The sequence below is a fragment of the Pseudorasbora parva genome, chromosome 19 (assembly GCF_024679245.1).
Source record: "Pseudorasbora parva isolate DD20220531a chromosome 19, ASM2467924v1, whole genome shotgun sequence".
Taxonomy (NCBI): domain Eukaryota; kingdom Metazoa; phylum Chordata; class Actinopteri; order Cypriniformes; family Gobionidae; genus Pseudorasbora; species Pseudorasbora parva.
In genome coordinates, this window is record NC_090190.1 from 10,066,843 (window position 1) to 10,085,680 (window position 18,838).

Below are 18,838 nucleotides of genomic sequence, written 5' to 3' on the forward strand. Positions count from 1 at the left end.
CGATTATTTGATTAAATGGAGTCTGTTTATCATTATGTCATCAGTGTTACATATGGTAAAAATAAAAATGTATTTGCTGCAAAAAAATATTATTCATTCTGATAAATTAATAACTTTCATATTAAGCTGCTTTCCTAATATTTAGAAAGTTGTTAGGGTGCCAAAATCTATCTTTGATTGATTAGATTGTTCATGTAAAGGGATAGTTCACCCAAAAATGAAAATTCTGTCATTAATTACTTCACCCCGTAAGACTTTCGTTCAGCTTAGGAACAGAAATTAAGATCTTTTTAATTAAATCGGAAAGCTTTTTGTATAGCTACGCAACCACCACTTTTGACAGTTAATAAAGAGATCCTTAAACTAACCCATATGAATTGAGCGGTTTAGTCCATGTTTTCTGAAAAGACACGATCGCTTTATATGATGAACAGATTAAATTTAGGCTATTATTCAAATTTAAGCATTCATCAATACACACATTAGTTATGGTAAATGGAAGCCATGAGGGAGGTTCATTCTCGCATGTTATGCAGGATGTTTTTGCTTTTGCAAGAACCATCGAGGTTTGTTCTCGTGTGTCAAGCAGGTTCGGTTAAGATTCTGATTATGGCTGATCAATGTTAAAATGTGAATAAAAGCCTAAATTAAATCTGTTCATCATATAAAGCAATTGTGTTTCTGTGAACATTGGGAATAAACCTTTCAATTAATATTAATTCGTTTTACGATCACTTTTTGAAAAAAATGTCAAGTGTCAGTTGAGTAGCTGTCTGGAGAGCAGGGGCGGAGCCAGACGATGTAAACATTCGGGGCTTAGCCCAAACCTAGGGGGGTCCGGGGGCTTACTCCCCCGGGAAGATTTTTTTTCCCATTTACATCAGCTAAATGCACTATTTTTCAGGCTGTTTGAGATAATATAATGCCTTAAAATCTATATACTATCTGGGAAAATTATAAGTTACTCAGAAAAAAAAAAAAAAAATCACCCAGTAGAGCCTACATTAGTAGTGTTTTGTATTTAACTGTTCTCCAGCTGTGAATCCAAAACACCAAAAATGTTAAGGATGACTAATTTTCACCCCTGGCAAATAAAAAAGGCAACCATTATCTGACTATTTTTAAGTTAGCCTGTAGGGGTGTAAGAAAATATCGATACACGTGAATATCGCGATATTATGTTTGGCGATATTGTATCGATTCTCAAAAACGCTGTATCGATATTTATATATTTATTTATTTACATCCAAGATTCGTGGCTTTGTGTTCGGTTTAAACCACAGACTGTATAACACCCAACCGCTAGATGGCAGTGTTATCTCAGAACGTATAACTGACTCGGAGCCGGAGAAGCGCAAGGTGAAAGTGCTAGTGTTTACATTAGCAAACCCAGCTCTCAAGACGATAGAATTATTCCGCTCTTGCAGTATACAGAGCTGAAGTGTGGACTCATGTTGGCTTCAGCTATAAAGAAGCCACTAAGGAAATCGACAAGAATCATTTTGTTTGCAAAATAGGCCAAGTTATAATCTAATACTCGGGAAACACATTGAAACAGAGAGCTCGCTTAACATCCTGACGTCACCCGCGCTGCTGAAACGCGTTTCGATAGAATGTCCTGCACGCTTTCCTCTCAGTAACAAAATAAACACGCACCAAAACTGACAGCGGTGGCAGGAGAACGAAAGATAATAGCAATGTGGATATGGATGCACCAGCTCTGCAGCTCAGTAACGTTACTTGAAACAGCACTTTATACAATAGACTGCTTTATAGAAAACAGCTTTAGGGTCCGATCACACAGAACGCGTTTTTCAGGTTCGAAAACAGTGCGCTTTAATGTTTCTAGGCAACCCCCGACTCACCTGTACTGTCAGTCAAATCAATGTAACGGTCAACACAACGGAAGGCCCGCCGCGATGATGTTGCGCGCTTTTCCGCTCAGAGTTGACTTTTTTTTCAACTTCATGCGCTCGGAGCGCTCCTTCAAAAACGCGAGGCGCCCAGGGCGCATAAGCAGCGCGCATAACGCTCTCTGCCAACCGAAATCCATTCAAAAAAGGCTTCTCGCTGCAAAAACACATTCTGTGATCGGGGCTACTGTGTTAAATATAAAACAAACAGTCATTCAGTCATGAAATGGACTGCACTTTCTGTTGTTAAATAGCCACTGCTATACTGTGAACCTTTAAAACATATACACAAAGAATCCCGCAGTGACTTTACATTTCCCTTAATTTAGATTGCACATTGCATATGATTAGTGTTATAAATGATACTGTATTAATTAAATAAAATACTTTGGCTCGTGTTTTAGGCTTATGGTTGTGTTCTTTATTCTTTTAAATTATAAAAAACAAAAACACACAAAAAGAAATATCGCAATATATTGCCTCTCTTACAATATCACAATATATTGCAATATATCGTATCGTAACCCCTGTATCGTGATACGTATTGTATCGCCAGATTCTTGGCAATACACAGCCCTATTAGCCTGCATAGGTAAAATTGGAATTTGGTGTAAACATCATTAATAATCTTTAGAGTTCAGTTTGGTTTACTTTGTGCTTAGCTGACAAATTTGCTATATCAGAATCCATGACCAATCAGATGTTGTTTTCGGCTGCAAACTTTCACGGTTAGTTCTACAAAGGAAATGCCCATATTTGGATTAGACAGCGCTGTTTGTGAGACTGAGAGCTTTATAATGATACCAGGCATGACATGTTTCTGTGAATGGAGACGGCAGGGGAGCTCGCGTTAGAATAACTTTGGATGATTTCAGGTAGAAATCTAAAGGCGCACGGTGACAAAATATAATGAAATAACCACCTTAAATGTGTAATGTTGCCTCTTTTTTTTTTTTACATGAAAGCTTACATGTTAAGGGAGTAAACTGGCCCAAAATCTCAAAATTGACTGTTTTCACCTGTCGTGTCTTGCCTTAATAAGTAAAACCTAACGTTAACTCTAGCTAGCCAGCAATACAGTCATGTAACTCAAGTGTTACAATAGCGGATTCAAAAACCTGTTACACTTTCGTCTGACGCAGAATCTCTCTGGCCGGTGAGGTTTAGTGTTCCTTTTAAAAAATGTGTAGTGCCCATTTTAACTATAGTTAACTACGGCGCTGGTGAAATACAAAAGTCCGCCAATCCCTGATGACAACGACGAAGAAGAAGATGTATATTCTACTTTGTTAGTGTTTATTGGCAGTTGGCATTGGAAAACAAGCTGAGTGATGTGCGATGCATTGCCGACCGCCACACACACGGTAATAGAGCTTTTGTTTCATTTTTTGCCGCTCCAGTCTGAAAGTCTGAGAGGAAATTAAACAAAATGTAAAACTTTTTTTGTTTTTTTGTTTAACTAAAAGATTCGGGGCTTTTGACAAAACATTCGGGGCCACCCCACTAGTTATATCATTTGCCCTCATGCTTTTAAAAGTCGTCTGGATTATGATTGTCAGTGTTTTATTGTTCATCGGCTCGGAAAAAAAATCACGCTGGCCATCAGGTAGGTTTTCATGTCAAGCCCTGGAATGATTCTTAAAATGTTATATAGTGGTGGCAGTAGCTCAGTGGTTCATGTAGCTGGAAAACCAGAAGGTTGGTGGTTCCATCCACTTTCCCACCTGACCAAGTGTCGAGCTGTCCATGAGCAAGACACCTAACCCCAGCTGCCTGTGTGTGAATGAATGGGTGAAAGTGAGGCAATATGTAAAGTGCTTTGGTGGCAATGGGTCTGTTGAAAGCACTATATAAATGCAGTCCATTTACCATAATTATAATTATCATTATCGTTATTGTTATTATATTCTTTGGAAGAATTTTGGCCACCAAACAGTTTTGGTGACCATTGACTTCCGTTATGGACAAAAAAAGGAGACATTTCTCAAAATTTCTTTTATGTTCTACAGAAGAAAGTCATACACATTTTTGAGGGGTTGACATGAGAGGTAAGTAAATTATGTCAGTAAGTATGTTGAGGTAAGTAAGACTCAATTTAGGGTGAAATATACATTTAAAGGCTTATTGACTATAGTGTCTTGGAACTGATTCTTGCTATTGTAATAAATAGTGGCAAGTTCCTTGAATATCTGAGTATGAAGTATTAATATGTCAGGTCTTCTGACACATTGAACTCAAAATGGGTCTGTAAGGGCCATTTGTAAATCACACTTGTTCAAAACATTTGTTATAGTGCGATAACAACAATGCCCTAGATGCATTTCGAGTGTGTTCTCTAGATCAAATTTGAACATCGAAACTAAATTTATGCTACTACATTGCTTCACGAGAGGCCCAATAGTTGACAATCTGTTATACACCTCTGCTCTATCAGTGAGGTACGTGCCAGTAAAACCATTTTCCCCTTTTTGTTCATTCTGCACATCTGGACAACAGCTGAACATTGTTCAGCGTCTGCTGCAGCAGAACCACTAGAAAGACACATTAGATGTATGTGTGCATCTCTGTACCATAAAAAAGCTGCTAACCCCTCCTTGCATCATAACCCCCACAATTCCTTGAGCTAATGTTTTATCAGGTAACCAAACACAACTGGGCCAGCCAGTCCAGACATCTTTGCAGACAGCTCCCTCTTATTTTTAGCAGGGCTGAAAGATGGGCCAGCAGACACAGATGATCCTTCAGTCAAATGTAGGACTCCCAGCGCTGCTGTGGAGAGCTCTGTGGAAGCCCAGTATGTCATGAAGGAGAACAAGAAGACTGAGATGATGCAATGTGAGATGCTCTTCTTGATATCCCAAGGTCACGCTGTAAAAAAATAAAATAAAATAAAATAACACTGGGGCATTCGCTGAGCATAAAACATGAATGCAACAGTTGGCAAGACTTTGCAGGGTTTTTTTTGTGCATTTCTTGTCGAAAGTCAACTTAAGAGCTTTGTATTCATTTCTCTCTTTATTTATATGGGTTTTAATTGTTGAATATTGATATCTTCTCACCAAACACATGCACTTACTTTCAAAGTTTAAAATGTTTTATAAAGAAAGTCCCAAGAAAAGTGCTCACCAAATTTTGTTCAAAAATACGATAATGTTAAAATCGTAATACTGTGAAATATTAAGTGTTTTTTTTTTTTATGTAATGGTAAAGTTGCACATAGTTTGTCCTAAAGCATGTTAAAAACACCACACAGACATACACTGAAAAAAAAAAAACCTTGGATCAACTTAAAAAATTTTGGATAAAGTTTGGGACCAAAATTAATTTTCAATGCTTCAAGAGATTCTAATCAACCAACTCCAACTCTGTGTGTGTGTGTGTGTGTGTGTGTGTGTGTGTGTGTGTGGGTGTGTGTGTGTGTGTGTGTGTGTGTGTGTGTGTGTGTGTGCGTGCGTGCGTGCGTGCGTGCGTGCGCGTGTGTGTGTGCCGCGATTCACGTAAACCGTGTGAGAAACACGGACTCTGGAGCGCTGTTGTTCAGAAAAGTAACCTGCGTATTTGTTTTAGCCGATTGTAATGTATTTAGTTCCATAAAACGCATGTACTGTAAGCAGTGATGGTGTTAAAGGTCCTGTTCTTCGCGATTCCATCTTTCAAACTTTAGTTAGTGTGAAATGTTGCTGTTGGAGCATAAATAATACCTGTAAAATTATAAAGCTCAAAGTTCAATGCCAAGCGAGATATTTTATTTAACAGAAGTTCCCTATCAAAGCCTACAGCGAACGGCCGGTTTGGACTACATCCCTGCACTTTCTTCAGGAATGACGTCACTAGAACCGTTTGTTGACTAACCCTCCGCCCACAAGAACACGCAAAATAGGGGGCGTGGTCTCGCTGCTCTCCCACGTGGAGAAGAGCGTGCATTCAGGGCTTGCATCTCCCCGTTATGGTAAGAGGAGGGACCTTTCTGGGCAAAGTGCGCTAAGCTGCTGTCCAATCACAACACGGGAAGCGCTGGCCCAATCAGAACTCGCTATGTGTTTCTGAAGGAGGGACTTCATAGATCAAGGAAATCATCAGGCCGTTTTTAGGACAGAGGAAACAGCGCTGTACAAATAAGTAAATTGTGTGAAAAATACTGTTTTTTTACAAGCGAAACATGAACTCATGTTATATTGCACACTGTAAACATAATCAAAGCTTCGAAAACACGCGAAGAACGGGACCTTTAATGATGTACCTCAGATTTGAGCGTGAGTGAGCTTTAGTGTAACGTTATCACGCTCGGACTGCAGAGAATGTGCTCAGCGAAAAAACATACTTTTCTTTTGAACTGGAGTCTAATAAAAGTTAAGCAGAAAATATTGTAGCTTATGTAGGCTATAACTGCACTTTGAGTAATGTTATTGTTAACTCTTTTCTTTACCTTGACACGGTCAAAACCCCCACAAAATGCATTTAGATGGTTTGCATGCATTTACGTTATACTCACCCACCCAATGGGGGGGGGGGGGGGGGCTAAAATAACCGAATGTTATAGTTTGAATGAAGATTGCGAACATTTCGAGTGCTATCTTAAAAGTAAATTTACACGCTATCAAGCGTTAGCGCTGAAATTACGTCCAGAATCAAGGCCCGTCAGATATACTTGGGGTAAAAACGTTAAAGTTTATCTTACCTTATCAATGTTGCTCGTAGTTCTGTCTCAGAGCCTGGCTGAATGGGTCTGATGTCCGTTGAAATGTACCGTCACGCCCATTTATATTGTATCAATTTAAAAAAAAAAATGATTTTCATCACAGGGATTTAATATTTTCGGGGTAAATATAAAGTTTAAAAAAATGCATTTATTTGAAATAGAAATACAGTATAATATCATACATTTTAATATCACTTTCGATCAATTGAGTGTGTCCTTGCTTAATAAAACACATTTCTTCTAAAAGAAAAGTCTTATTGCCCCCAAACTTTTGAATGGTAGTGGATGAGAACACTACACACAGATGTTTGTTGTCATTGTTGATGTTTCAGTTTGAGTTTAGGCTTATTTGAACTAAAACATGCATTCACTGAACTGTTGGTTTAATGTAATCAGATTATAATGAGATGCATTACTCGTGTTAAGTAATGGAAGGTATAATGATAATAAACAAGTCTTTTTTCTGCATGTTTTATTTGCTCTAAGAATCTTTTTTTCCCAGACATTGCTATTCATAAATCTCAGGATTTATTTATTTATTCAATAATTGATTTAGTCTTTTTCTGTAGAACATACACATTTTGATTGCAAACATGTGTTGTAGATTTCCAGATTGATGTGACATCATTATCTCCGATTCTCTAATCTAATTTGCCACAAAATCACAGTAAAACAAATTGCAAGTCTGAAAATGTGTGCTGTTTGGTCAGAAATACAAAACAGTCCTTGGAACGGTGCAGATTCCCGGAAATGTTTTCTGAATTTACAGTGAAGTCTACATGATTAAATGGGTTTTAAATGTTGCGTGTTGGAATCGTGGTGACTTTTTCCACATTATTAAAATAGTTTTGTCCAAAAATACTGACTTTAGACCTCACTCAGCCCCTACAATCTTTTTATAATCTCTTTTTTAAAATTGTTGCTTTATCATTTCAAGGGCAGTTGTTGTATCATGGATTATTCCAGATTTTACTTCAGCTAAAAAGGACCAACATGGTTAAAAATCCTGAGATTTGAAGTACCTGGATTTATGAGGGAAGTAAATATACATACTGCTGGCCATTATAGGTCAATGGCACCAAATTGACCCATGGGACAGGGGAACATAACAAAAGCATGTTTATGCATCATGAGGGGCCCATTCTAACCAGCCCTGCCCAGATATGAGACTTCAAACAAGCCTGCATACCAGTTTAAATACCTCACTTCATGCATGTGCCATGCGTGCTACAGACAAGCAGGCTCCTGAACATGGAAATGAAACAGAAAGAACCATTCAAATCAAACTTAAAAGTCTGCGATATAAATCAAAGGCCACTTGGATGTTGTGTATTTTATTCAAAGGGATCATTCTCAGTTTTTATGGCAGCTTATTGAAGGGTAACCATGGGAGCAGACATTAAACATGTATGTTTTAGTCTGAGGCCTATTTGAGTCTGTCATCATCAAGTGACTGTCTTTGCTTTGATTTCCTGTACTAGTCCCATGCTTCATGGTGCATGTATGCGCGATGATTTATTTAGAGGTCAGCTGCACCTATAAAAGATGACTGACATGTGAGAGCATTGTTAGCTGGGACCACAAGCTTCAGTCCAATGTTTCTTAAAAAAACACACTTTACAGACTTTAAGAGGGAAGAGAGAAAAGGCAGTGGTTTGATGTGCTGATGACTGTCATGTAGCCTCAGGATATGGTAGAACATTTTTTTAATAAAAGTCAGCTGACGCCGTTTCTCTGTTGAACGGACATTTATTTTCATTGTTGATTGTTTAGAGTCAGACAAATAGTACCATTTCCACCATTTTATGAGTTGCAGATCTTTGCTTTACTTTGAAGTTCTTCTAAATTTATGCAAGATTCATGGAATGAGTCGTCATTTCATCACATTTTGAACAGCTACAAATCAAGAGAATCAATAAGAGTTTAGTTATACAACCTCAGGAATGATTCTCAGCTTGTCCTGCTGTCTTCCACATGTGCATTGTGGGTAGGATGCAATATTTGCTTAGTTTTTAACACTTTGGCGGGGGGGCTTTTTCTCAAACCCCAAAGTATTCACATGTGCCTGGGCCTCCTGTTTAAATGAACACCTTCCTCTGCAGGGCCGGTGCAGAATGATTTCCTCAGATTGTGTTTAGGCCCTCTAGGGGCAGGAAACAGGAAATGGAGGTCGGCAGTATGGTGTTAAAGCATGGCTCTGACAATAACGCTTAGTGACACTTGGCAGAGATTTGAGTGCAGCCGTTAATGCGTCTTTTCCGCACAGTATTTGTCTTCTCACAGACAGACGGTTGATTTAGCGCCCAGAGATGATGACCGATAAGAGCTGGGCAGAGAGGACTCATAAAGTACTCTCCCATCACACACTGGCCTAGACATTTGTCTAATAGACTAAATCTACAAACTCTCAAATATGTCTCAACTAGCCACAAAATCCCAAACTCCCAAATATATCTCAGCTAGCCAAACACTATTAAGAATAATCTACCTGTATTTTGCCTCACTGAATCAATTACTTAATTTGCTCCTACAATATGATAAAAGGATATATTACCTGAATCTTCAAAAAGTTGGTTGAGTGTTTGTTGTGCTAAACATTTAGAGAGCTTCACTGGGTACCAATTAAAACCAGTGAGTGATTACTGATTTCATCTTTTATTTAGTGAAATATCTGATCTGAAATATCTATCTGATATATAGAAAATATAGAACAGGTACAACTATTATCTACTTAAAGGGGGGGTGAAATGCTGTTTCATGCATACTGAGCTTTTTACACCTTTAAAGACTTGGATTCCCATCCTAAACATAGACAAAGTTTCAAAAACTAATGTTGGACGTTTGATGGAGTATTTCCGTGTCAAAAATGCTTGTTTCTCACAAGTTTCTGAGAGTTTTTTTTTTTTGAGTATGGGTCGGCTTGACGTCGATAGAGCGGAAGGTCCTTGTATGGGCCGTACGGGCTCTTCTCCCGGTAGGGTGCGCGCGCTCGTGACTAGAGCGAGAGAGGAAATGCACGCCCATAAACACTCCGCGCCGCGCTCCACTTTATTTCTATGGGTGACATCAAGCGACTTCAACGCTTCAGCACAGCATTCCGGGAAGGCAGCGCTGCATTTGAACGCAGAAATGACGGGAAGCTTCACAACATTGCTTCAGTCGCGTCGCAAAGTGGATCTCCACCGTTCACTGCTGTCAGGACTTCACCAAATCATACCAAAGAAGTGCGTTTTTGATGGAGCGGTTCCAGCGATAAAGGTTCGGTCCTGCTTTGGAAGCAGCCGGTGAGTAAAACTGCTTCAAATGTCTATGCTGTTGGCTATTGTCGCGTGAGTAAACATCAGTAAACGACACGATCACGTGCTTCGTCATTCAAATGCGCTAACGGTTACTCCATTGCTGTTCTCTGTATAACGTTACACTAGTCTGACGTGCAAAACCGTTTTGCTTGCTAAGGTTTAGTCGCATACAATAGTCCATAAACCGAATCATGTCCTCATAAACTGCGAGTAAACACACACAAATGTTGACAGGCCACTAAATACAGTGCATACCACAGAGATGGACATCCTGCTGTTCCTGTTTCTCCTGTTCAATTTATTTCAGCCTCTGAATGATTCTGGATCATATCTATTAGCTGAGATCGATAGCCATGGGTTTCTCCATGCTTGAGGACGTCACCGCTTTGCGCGCTCGTCATTCTTTAGCTCCGCCCACATGATACGCCTCCAGGCGCTCGTTTTTTTCCGGAAAGACTCGGTACAGCCCATATTTCTTTTATAAATATAATAAAACTAAAGACTTTTCGAAGATATGAAGGATGCAATACTACTCTATAGATACTCAAGATTGACATGAGATTGACTGAAACTGAGTGTTTCACCCCCCTTTAAATAGATTTGTTATAGACCCCAAAATATTAAGATTAAATCTTAATAACATTATTTAAAATCAAATCTGACAACAATTGTATCATAAATTTGTATCAATAAATGTGTACTCAAATCACCCCCCAAAAAATATTTGTTACATTTTTTATTTGTATTTATTTATATACACCGATCAGACATAACATAATGACCACAGACAGGTGAAGTGAATAACAGAGATTATCTCTTCATCAAGGCACCTGTTAGTGGGTGGGATATATTAGGCAGTAACTGAACATTTTGTCCTAAAAGTTGATGTGTTAGAAGCAGGAAAATGTGACCAATAACTGAAAGTAGGGACACGAGTCGGTTCTGGGGCATTGAGTTATTCTGAAAAGACACAAAGGGACACAGATTCTGAAAGTGTAGTCACCAAGCTTTCCAAGTAACGATGTGTGACACATGGAAATCAGATAATATTTGGAGAAGTTGTGGCCACTTGAAGGTAGGCTTTAAAAAAAATTAAAGGGAGAAAACGCCTCTAAAGATGTGCATTTCTCACCTGTTCTCACCTGCTGGGAGTGACAATAGGGCTCATTTAGATAAGCCATACCCCTGTATGGTTGCATAGTTGCTAGTAACAACAGATGCAACATGAAAAATTGGACTGCACTATTAATAATAAAGGATAGCAGGTGCTAACATTACCATCTAAACGCCCATTATAGTAATGGGGGTTTTGGCAAGTGATACAATGCTAACGATGCAAACGATAAAAATTAAAATAACAGTTAATAACAATAGGTATAGGTATGGGAAGGTCTAAACATGAGATAACGTGTACGTGTTCTTAGAATGAACACAAAATGACAAACTTTGATGTTTATGGAAACTCACCCCATAAGAAACAGAAAAGTATTCTTGCAGATCTCGTTGCCTCCAATGAAATAAGTCGTTCATGCACACTTTCTGTTTGTGGGGGTCTTCCTTGTGGATGTTGTACATTATGTAGAGGCGGCCAGAGCGCTGCTTAAATAAGTAGCCATGCTTCCTTGGAGGACGGGGCAATTACAAAAGCTGGCTTATCTAGTATAGAAATACACACAGACAAAACAAGGTGATTTCAGCCTCAATATGTACGCTTTTAAATATACCACTGCTATCTCAGACACGGAGAGGCTTCTTCGTGATCTCAACTAACGTATTCTGCAAAAAAGTGAAAATCATTTATTTTGAAAAAGAAGAAAAATATGCTTCTTTCTCATTTTGCTTGAAAGTAGTGCTGACAACTTGTGTCACTGGTTTCCATGACGGGTCACAAGGATTTGAGCGAATTAGGGTTAGAGTTAGGGCCAAATTGTGATGGCTGGATGACTGGGTCAGAGCATCTCCCAAGCTTCAGCTCTTCTGGGGTGTTCCTGGTCTGCAGTCATCAGTATCTATCAAAAGTAGCCTAAGGATGCAACAGTGTTGAACCGCCGACAGAGTCAAGGCTCAATGATGCACATGTGGAGCAAAGGCTGCCTGTGTGGTCCAATCAAACAGACGAGCTATTAGCTCAAATTGCTCAAGAAGTTAATGCTGGTTCTGATAGAAAGATGCCAGAATACACAGTACATCACAGTTTGTTGAGTGTGGGGCTGCATAGCCGCAGACCAGTCAGGGTTCCCATGCTGACCCCTGTCCACCACCGAAAGCGTCAACTGTGGGCACATGCGCATGGAGCAATGGAAGAAGGTGCTCTGGTCTGATGAATCACGTTTTCTTTTACATCTCATGGATGGGTCGGGTGTGTGTCCGCTGCTTACCTGGGGAACACATGGCACCAGGATGCACTATGGGAAGAAGGCAAGCTGGCGAAGACAGTGTGATGCTTTGGGCAATGTTCTTCTGGGAAACATTGGGTCCTGCCATCAATGTGGATGTTACTTTAACACTTACCACCTACCTAAGCATTGTTGCAGACCATGTGCACCCTTTCATGGAATCGGTATTTCCTGGTGGCTGTGGCCTCTTTCAGCAGAATAATGTGCCCTACCACAAAGCAAAATTGTTCACTGAAATAATTAAAAATGTTTTATATGTTTATAGGTTAAAACAGTGGCTTTTACTGTTCTGTGGACAAGCACAAAGACATGTACTGAGAAAATAAACTAGCTTGTTAGCAATGATTAGTTAGCCAAATAGCTGTGTATAGGCCAGGGATGCCAGAGTGTGTCTCGTCTGTGTAGGAATTCTCTGCTGCAGAGGTCAGTGATTCGGTGTCTGGTCTCTGTGACACTGTGGTAGAACAGTATTTTCAAACAGATCCAACAGATGACTTAAATATTCAAAATATGTGTCCAAAGTGCATTTGAGTTGAAGAATTATTGTGTCTCCCTTCATCAGTAATAATCTGTTTATTATTTCTACAGTCGTGATTATTATCGGAGACATTCCAAGGCATTTATTCCCCCACGCTTTCTAATATTTGTACATGTTGAAAAAGTGTATGATGATAAAGTGAACGAAGCACAGCGTTCATTGTTATTCATGAATTTTATCCTGTTCCCCAGGCCTGTTCCCATCATAAAAGAATGGCCGGAAGAGATGGCTGGATGAGGAACGGCTTTTTGAAGGAGGGGGTGGGGGGGGTGCAGAAGTAATGCTGAAACTCTATAATTGATGGTGTTTGATTTCCACTGTAATTAGCATTCCTTTGGATATTTGAATTTCCAACCTGGGCCTATCTTATATCCATGCTGCATTCCAAAAATGGCTGGCTGGCTTACAGATCCTCTAAACTGCCCATGAATTGAGTTTTGGATTCTAGTGCATTTAGTGTAACAGGCACATTGCTCTCACAGTCAACAGGGTATGACTTTCTTTCTACTGTGGAACACTTTAGCAAAATGTCAGAGCTGCTCTCTTCCATTAAGAAGGAAATGGATGGGGACCAGTATGCATCGAGCTGTAAAAAGGAGTCATGAAATTAATCAACATACATGCTTTTTCATTTCATTTCAAGACACCCAAATCCTTACGATAGCTTTATACGAGGAACAGACTGAAATTGAAGTAGTTGTTCACTATAAATCTTGCATTAAATAACTTCACAATGGTGGTCACCATTCACTTTCAATGTATGGAAAAGAGCACCAACATTCAGTCAAAAGGACCTGTTTTTCTTTTTTCTTGATTTTTTTTTTTTATTGCCTTGTTTATTGAGCATAAACAACATTTACAACAAAGTTACAATGCTCTAAGTTCAATGCAAAGGAAGATATTTTCTTTAACTGAAATCCCTTTTATGAGGACTACAGCAAATGAATGGTAGTGACTACAACGTGGTTCTTCCAGGGTTGGTGACAACACAAAAAGTAAAATATGTACATTAACCCTGCGCCTGGGAACATGCAAACAAAGGGGGTGAGGCCATGTTGAGAAAAGGAAGAGTTGTTGTAGTACATTAGAGAGTCTACTCAAGTAAAAAGAGGTATAGGACCCCTTTAATATGAAGAGAATTTTTAATAATCTAAAGAACCTTTTTCCACAATAAGAAACTTATTGTGAAATGGAAAGGGTATTAAAGGGTATTATCCATGGGTATTAAAATTTCTTCTTGGAACTATAAATGCCAATAAAGAACCTTTATTTTTAAGAGTGTATTATATTATATACTCACACTTCTCTCCCTTACATGGTATTTTGACTTATAAACATTCCTATTTGGGTGAGAAAGAAAAGACCATGTTTTTGTTTCATGAAATTCAATAATATTCTATATGAAACAGTCGTCCAAGGACAAGTTAACATTCTTCCCTTTTCCTTCAGTCTTTAAGTTCTCCGTATATTTAGGCATTCTCTAATCTTTTCCAAGGAGCAGCTATATAAATATTTAGCGTGTGCCCAGTCCAAACTTGTGTCCTCTCAAAACTTTTTTCGAGAATGTTCACAGGTGCTTGTCCAAGTTCACAGCTTAGGAAATGTTTTGTTTTGTGAGGTTGATCGATAGGGCAGGAAGCAGAATGGATTGCAGCCATGGGCAGGGAACCATTCTGAATTTGGCCATAAGAAATGGCCGCATATAGTTCCAGGGCAAGCTGATCCTTTTGATCAAAGCAATGAGAATAGATTGGTCTGCACCAGATGGTATTTTTCTGTTGAGGAAATAAATTAATAAACCAGTATGGCAGAAAACGTCTCGGTTACGTATGTAACCCTCGTTCCCTGAAGGAGGGAACGGAGACGTACGTCAGAACTGAACCGACGAATGGGATCTTACTTTAGAGACCAATCCTACTTCGAGCATCTAACAACGAGCCAATGAAATTTGGCATGCGATCACGCATTCCACGCTCCGCCCCGCAGCGCGGGTATAAATAGGAAGTGGAATGGTAGATCAGCGCTTTTTCTGCTGAGGAGCCGAAAGGTGACCGGACTCCCAGCGGAAGCACAGCATCTGGCGACGGGACGTACGTCTCCGTTCCCTCCTTCAGGGAACGAGGGTTACATACGTAACCGAGACGTTCCCTTTCAGTCGGTCACGTTCGACGTACGTCAGAACTGAACCGACGAATGGGATCCCTATGGAAAACGCCAGGATGCTGGCCCTTCCAGCGTCCTGCTTGAGCGCACTGCACCGTCTAGTATGGTACGGAAGTCAGGGCTCCAAGCAGGGAGTACAGTCACTGCTGTTTCTGCAAGACCCACTCAGAATGACTATTGGATAACGCTGGGAAAGCGTGCCTACCTCGACTTGAGAGAGAGGGTACGCTGCGGGGCCACGTCCTTCAGGGAAGGAGAGGTGGCAGAATACACATAAGGACTAACCTGGCAGGGTAGTGCAACATATGGCAGTCTCTGGGGTGGTTCCAGCCTGATTGAAGGGGGGAAAGAACACGCCCAGAGACGACAGAGCGGGCTCTGTCGAGGGAAAGACACGGGGCTAGCCCGAAGGGTAGCTGGAACCGTGGAAGAATACACATATGGGGTTGCCGTGAGGGAACCGCTACATATGGGACCCAGCCTACAGCCACGTTTCACAAGCATACGGGTGCAGGCCTGGCGTCAGACGGTCCGCAACGTCTGACACCGGAGGGGTGACGGAGGAGCTCGACAGGGTTAGCCGGTTTCCCGGGGAACACAACTGGAGACAATAGACGCACGTATCCGGCCCAGAGGGCGGGAGTGGCGTTTCGCAAGCCGACACTTAGAACGGGCACTTAGCGCTCCTGGCCCCTGGGGGCGAGGATGCGGGAAGATACCGGCTCTACACGTAAGCTATAGAATCTAGCAAACGTGTTAGGTGTCGCCCAGCCCGCAGCTCTACATATGTCTGTCAGCGAGGCGCCTTGAGCCAGCGCCCAGGAAGAAGCAACACTCCAAGTGGAGTGAGCTCTTACACCGAACGGGCAAGGCACGTCTTGGGACTGGTAGGCCAAGACTATAGCATCCACTATCCAGTGGGCTAACCTCTGCTTGGAGACAGCCTTTCCCTTCTGCTGGCCTCCGTAACAGACGAAGAGTTGCTCTGAGGTCCGAAGGCTTTGGGTCCGGTCAACGTAAGCGCGAAGAGCGCGGACCAGACACAGCAAAGCCAGGGCTGGGTCTGCCTCCTCCGAAGGCAGCGCTTGCAGGTTCACCACCTGATCCCGGAAGGGAGTGGTAGGAACCTTGGGCACATATCCGGGCCGGGGTCTCAGGACAACGTGAGAGTTACCCGGCCCGAACTCTAGGCACGATTCGTTGACCGAAAGTGCATGCAGGTCCCCTACCCTCTTGATCGAGGCCAATGCCGTCAGGAGCACTGTCTTCATTGACAAGATTTTCAACTCACAAGATGCCAAAGGCTCGAAGGGAGGGCTCTGAAGTGCTCGGAGCACTAGAGCTAAGTCCCAAGAGGGTATCGAGGATGGACGAGGAGGATTTAGTCTCCTCGCACCTCTGAGGAACCTAGCGATTAGGTCGTGCTTCCCCACGGACTTACCTTCTACTACATCATGGTACGCTGCTATTGCTGCAGCATATACCTTGAGGGTGGAGGGAGACAGCCTTCTCTCCAACCCATCTTGCAGGAAGGAAAGCACGACACTGATCGAACACCTTCGGGGGTCTTCCCGGCGGGAAGCGCACCACTCAACGAACAGGTTCCACTTCAGAGCATAGAGGCGCCTCGTAGAGGGGGCTCTAGCTGAAGCGATGGTATCTACGACAGCTTGTGGTAGTCCATCTAGAACCTCCGCGTCCCGTCCCTTTTTAGGGACCAGACATGAAGATTCCAGAGGTCTGGACGCGGGTGCCATAGCGTGCCCCGTCCCTGAGAAAGAAGGTCCTTCCTCAGGGGAATCGGCCAAGGAGGGGCTGTCGCGAGGAGTGTGAGTTCTGGGAACCAGGTCCGGTTGGGCCAATACGGCGCAACTAACAAGACCTGCTCCTCGTCCTCCCTGACCTTGCACAGAGTCTGTGCAAGAAGGCTCACTGGGGGAAACGCATACTTGCGTAGGTCCCGGGGCCAGCTGTGCGCCAGTGCATCTGTGCCGAGGGTACCCCCGGTCAGGGAATAGTACCACTGGCAATGGGTCGAGTCCGGAGAGGCAAACAGGTCGACCTGTGCGGCTCCGAACTGGTCCCATATCAGCTGGACCGCCTGGGGGTGGAGTCGCCACTCTCCCGGAGGTGTCGGCTGACGAGAGAGCTCGTCGGCTGTCTGGTTCAGCACACCAGGGACATGAATGGCCCGAAGCGACCTCAGCTGCTTCTGACTCCACAGGAGGAGGTGGCGGGCGAGTTGGAGCAGACGACGGGAGCGTAGACCACCCTGACGGTTGATGTACGCAACGGCCGTGGTGCTGTCCGTACGGACCAGTACATGCTTGCCACGCAGCGGCCCCTTGAGGCGGCGGAGTGCCAGATGTACTGCCAGTAACTCGAGGCAATTGATATGCCAATGCAATTGCGGCCCCGTCCACAGACCAGCAACTGCATGCCCGTTGTACGTGGCCCCCCAGCCTGTGGTGGAGGCATCCGTGAATAGCACAGCATGCCTGGACACTTGTTCTAGGGGCACCCCGGCCCGGAGAAACGAAGTGCTGGACCACGGGCTGAAGGTTTGGCGGCAGTAAGGAGTCACTGGGACCCGGTACTGACCGCTCTGCCACGCCCACCTCGGGACTCGGCCATTGAGCCAGCGTTGAAGCGGTCTCATATGAAGCAATCCGAGCGGCGTGACCGCGGCTGCAGATGCCATATGCCCCAGGAGCCTCTGAAAGAATTTCAGTGGGACCGCTGTCCTGCTCTTGAACATATTCAAGCAGTTCAACACCGACTGGACTCGCTCCTCGGTGAGGCGCGCCGTCCGGTTGACCGAGTCCAGCTCCATACCGAGATAAGAGATCCTCTGTGTGGGACAGAGTTTGCTCTTCTCTCGGTTGACCCGAAGGCCCAACTGGCTGAGGTGACTGAGCACCAGGTCCCTGTGTTCGCACAACTGGTCCTTCGACTGGGCTAGGATCAGCCAATCGTCGAGGTAGTTGAGAATCCGAACGCCGCGTTCTCTGAGTGGAACAATGGCTGCCTCCGCGACCTTCGTAAAGACGCGGGGCAACAGGGACAGCCCGAAGGGCAGGACCTTGTACTGATATGCTTTCCCCTCGAACGCCAAACGTAGGAACGGTCTGTGTTGAGGGAGAAAGACACACGGAAGTACGCATCCTTCAGGTCGATCGCTGCAAACCAATCCTGGGGACGGATGCATTGGAAATGCGTTTCTGCGTCAACATCCTGAACGGGAGCTTGTGCAGGGCCCGATTCAGAACTCGCAGGTCCAGGATTGGTCATAACCCACCCCCTTCTTGGGCACAATGAAGTAGGGGCTGTGAACCCCGTCTTCATATCGGCTGGAGGAACCGGCTCGATCGCGTCCTTCGCCAGTAGGACCTCGATCTCTGACCTCAAGACCTGAGCATCGCTGCTTCGCACGAAGGTGAAGAGGATGCCCCTGTACTTGGGCGGCCGGCGCGCGAACTGAATCGCGTAGCCGAGTCTGATGGTACGGATGAGCCAGCGAGACGGCCCGGGGAGACCTAGCCAGGCCCCCAGAGACCGTGCAAGCGGGACCAACCGCACCACAGACGTGCCCGGGGTGGGGCAGCGAAGCGGAGTACTCTGGCCCGACTCGGGAGGCCCGGAGGCGGCCCGAAGTGTTGCCTGAGCACTCCTGGTTTGGACAGAGAGTGGGTGAGAAGGCCCGGAGGCGTCCTCGGAGCCCACTCTGCTGCCCACTGCCCGGAGGCAGGGAAGTGAAGCACTCAGCCCCGACCCGGGAGGCCCGTGGGCGGCCCGGAGTGTTGACTGAGTGCTCACGAGAGAGGAAGTGT

General features: G+C 43.5%; 1 protein-coding gene across 2 annotated transcripts in view; it reads left to right on the forward strand.

The window, feature by feature from the left end:
* The window catches only part of col8a2 (collagen, type VIII, alpha 2), a 157,892-nt gene that overhangs the window by 10,239 nt on the left and 128,815 nt on the right, over window positions 1-18,838 (forward strand). The window lies entirely within an intron of this gene.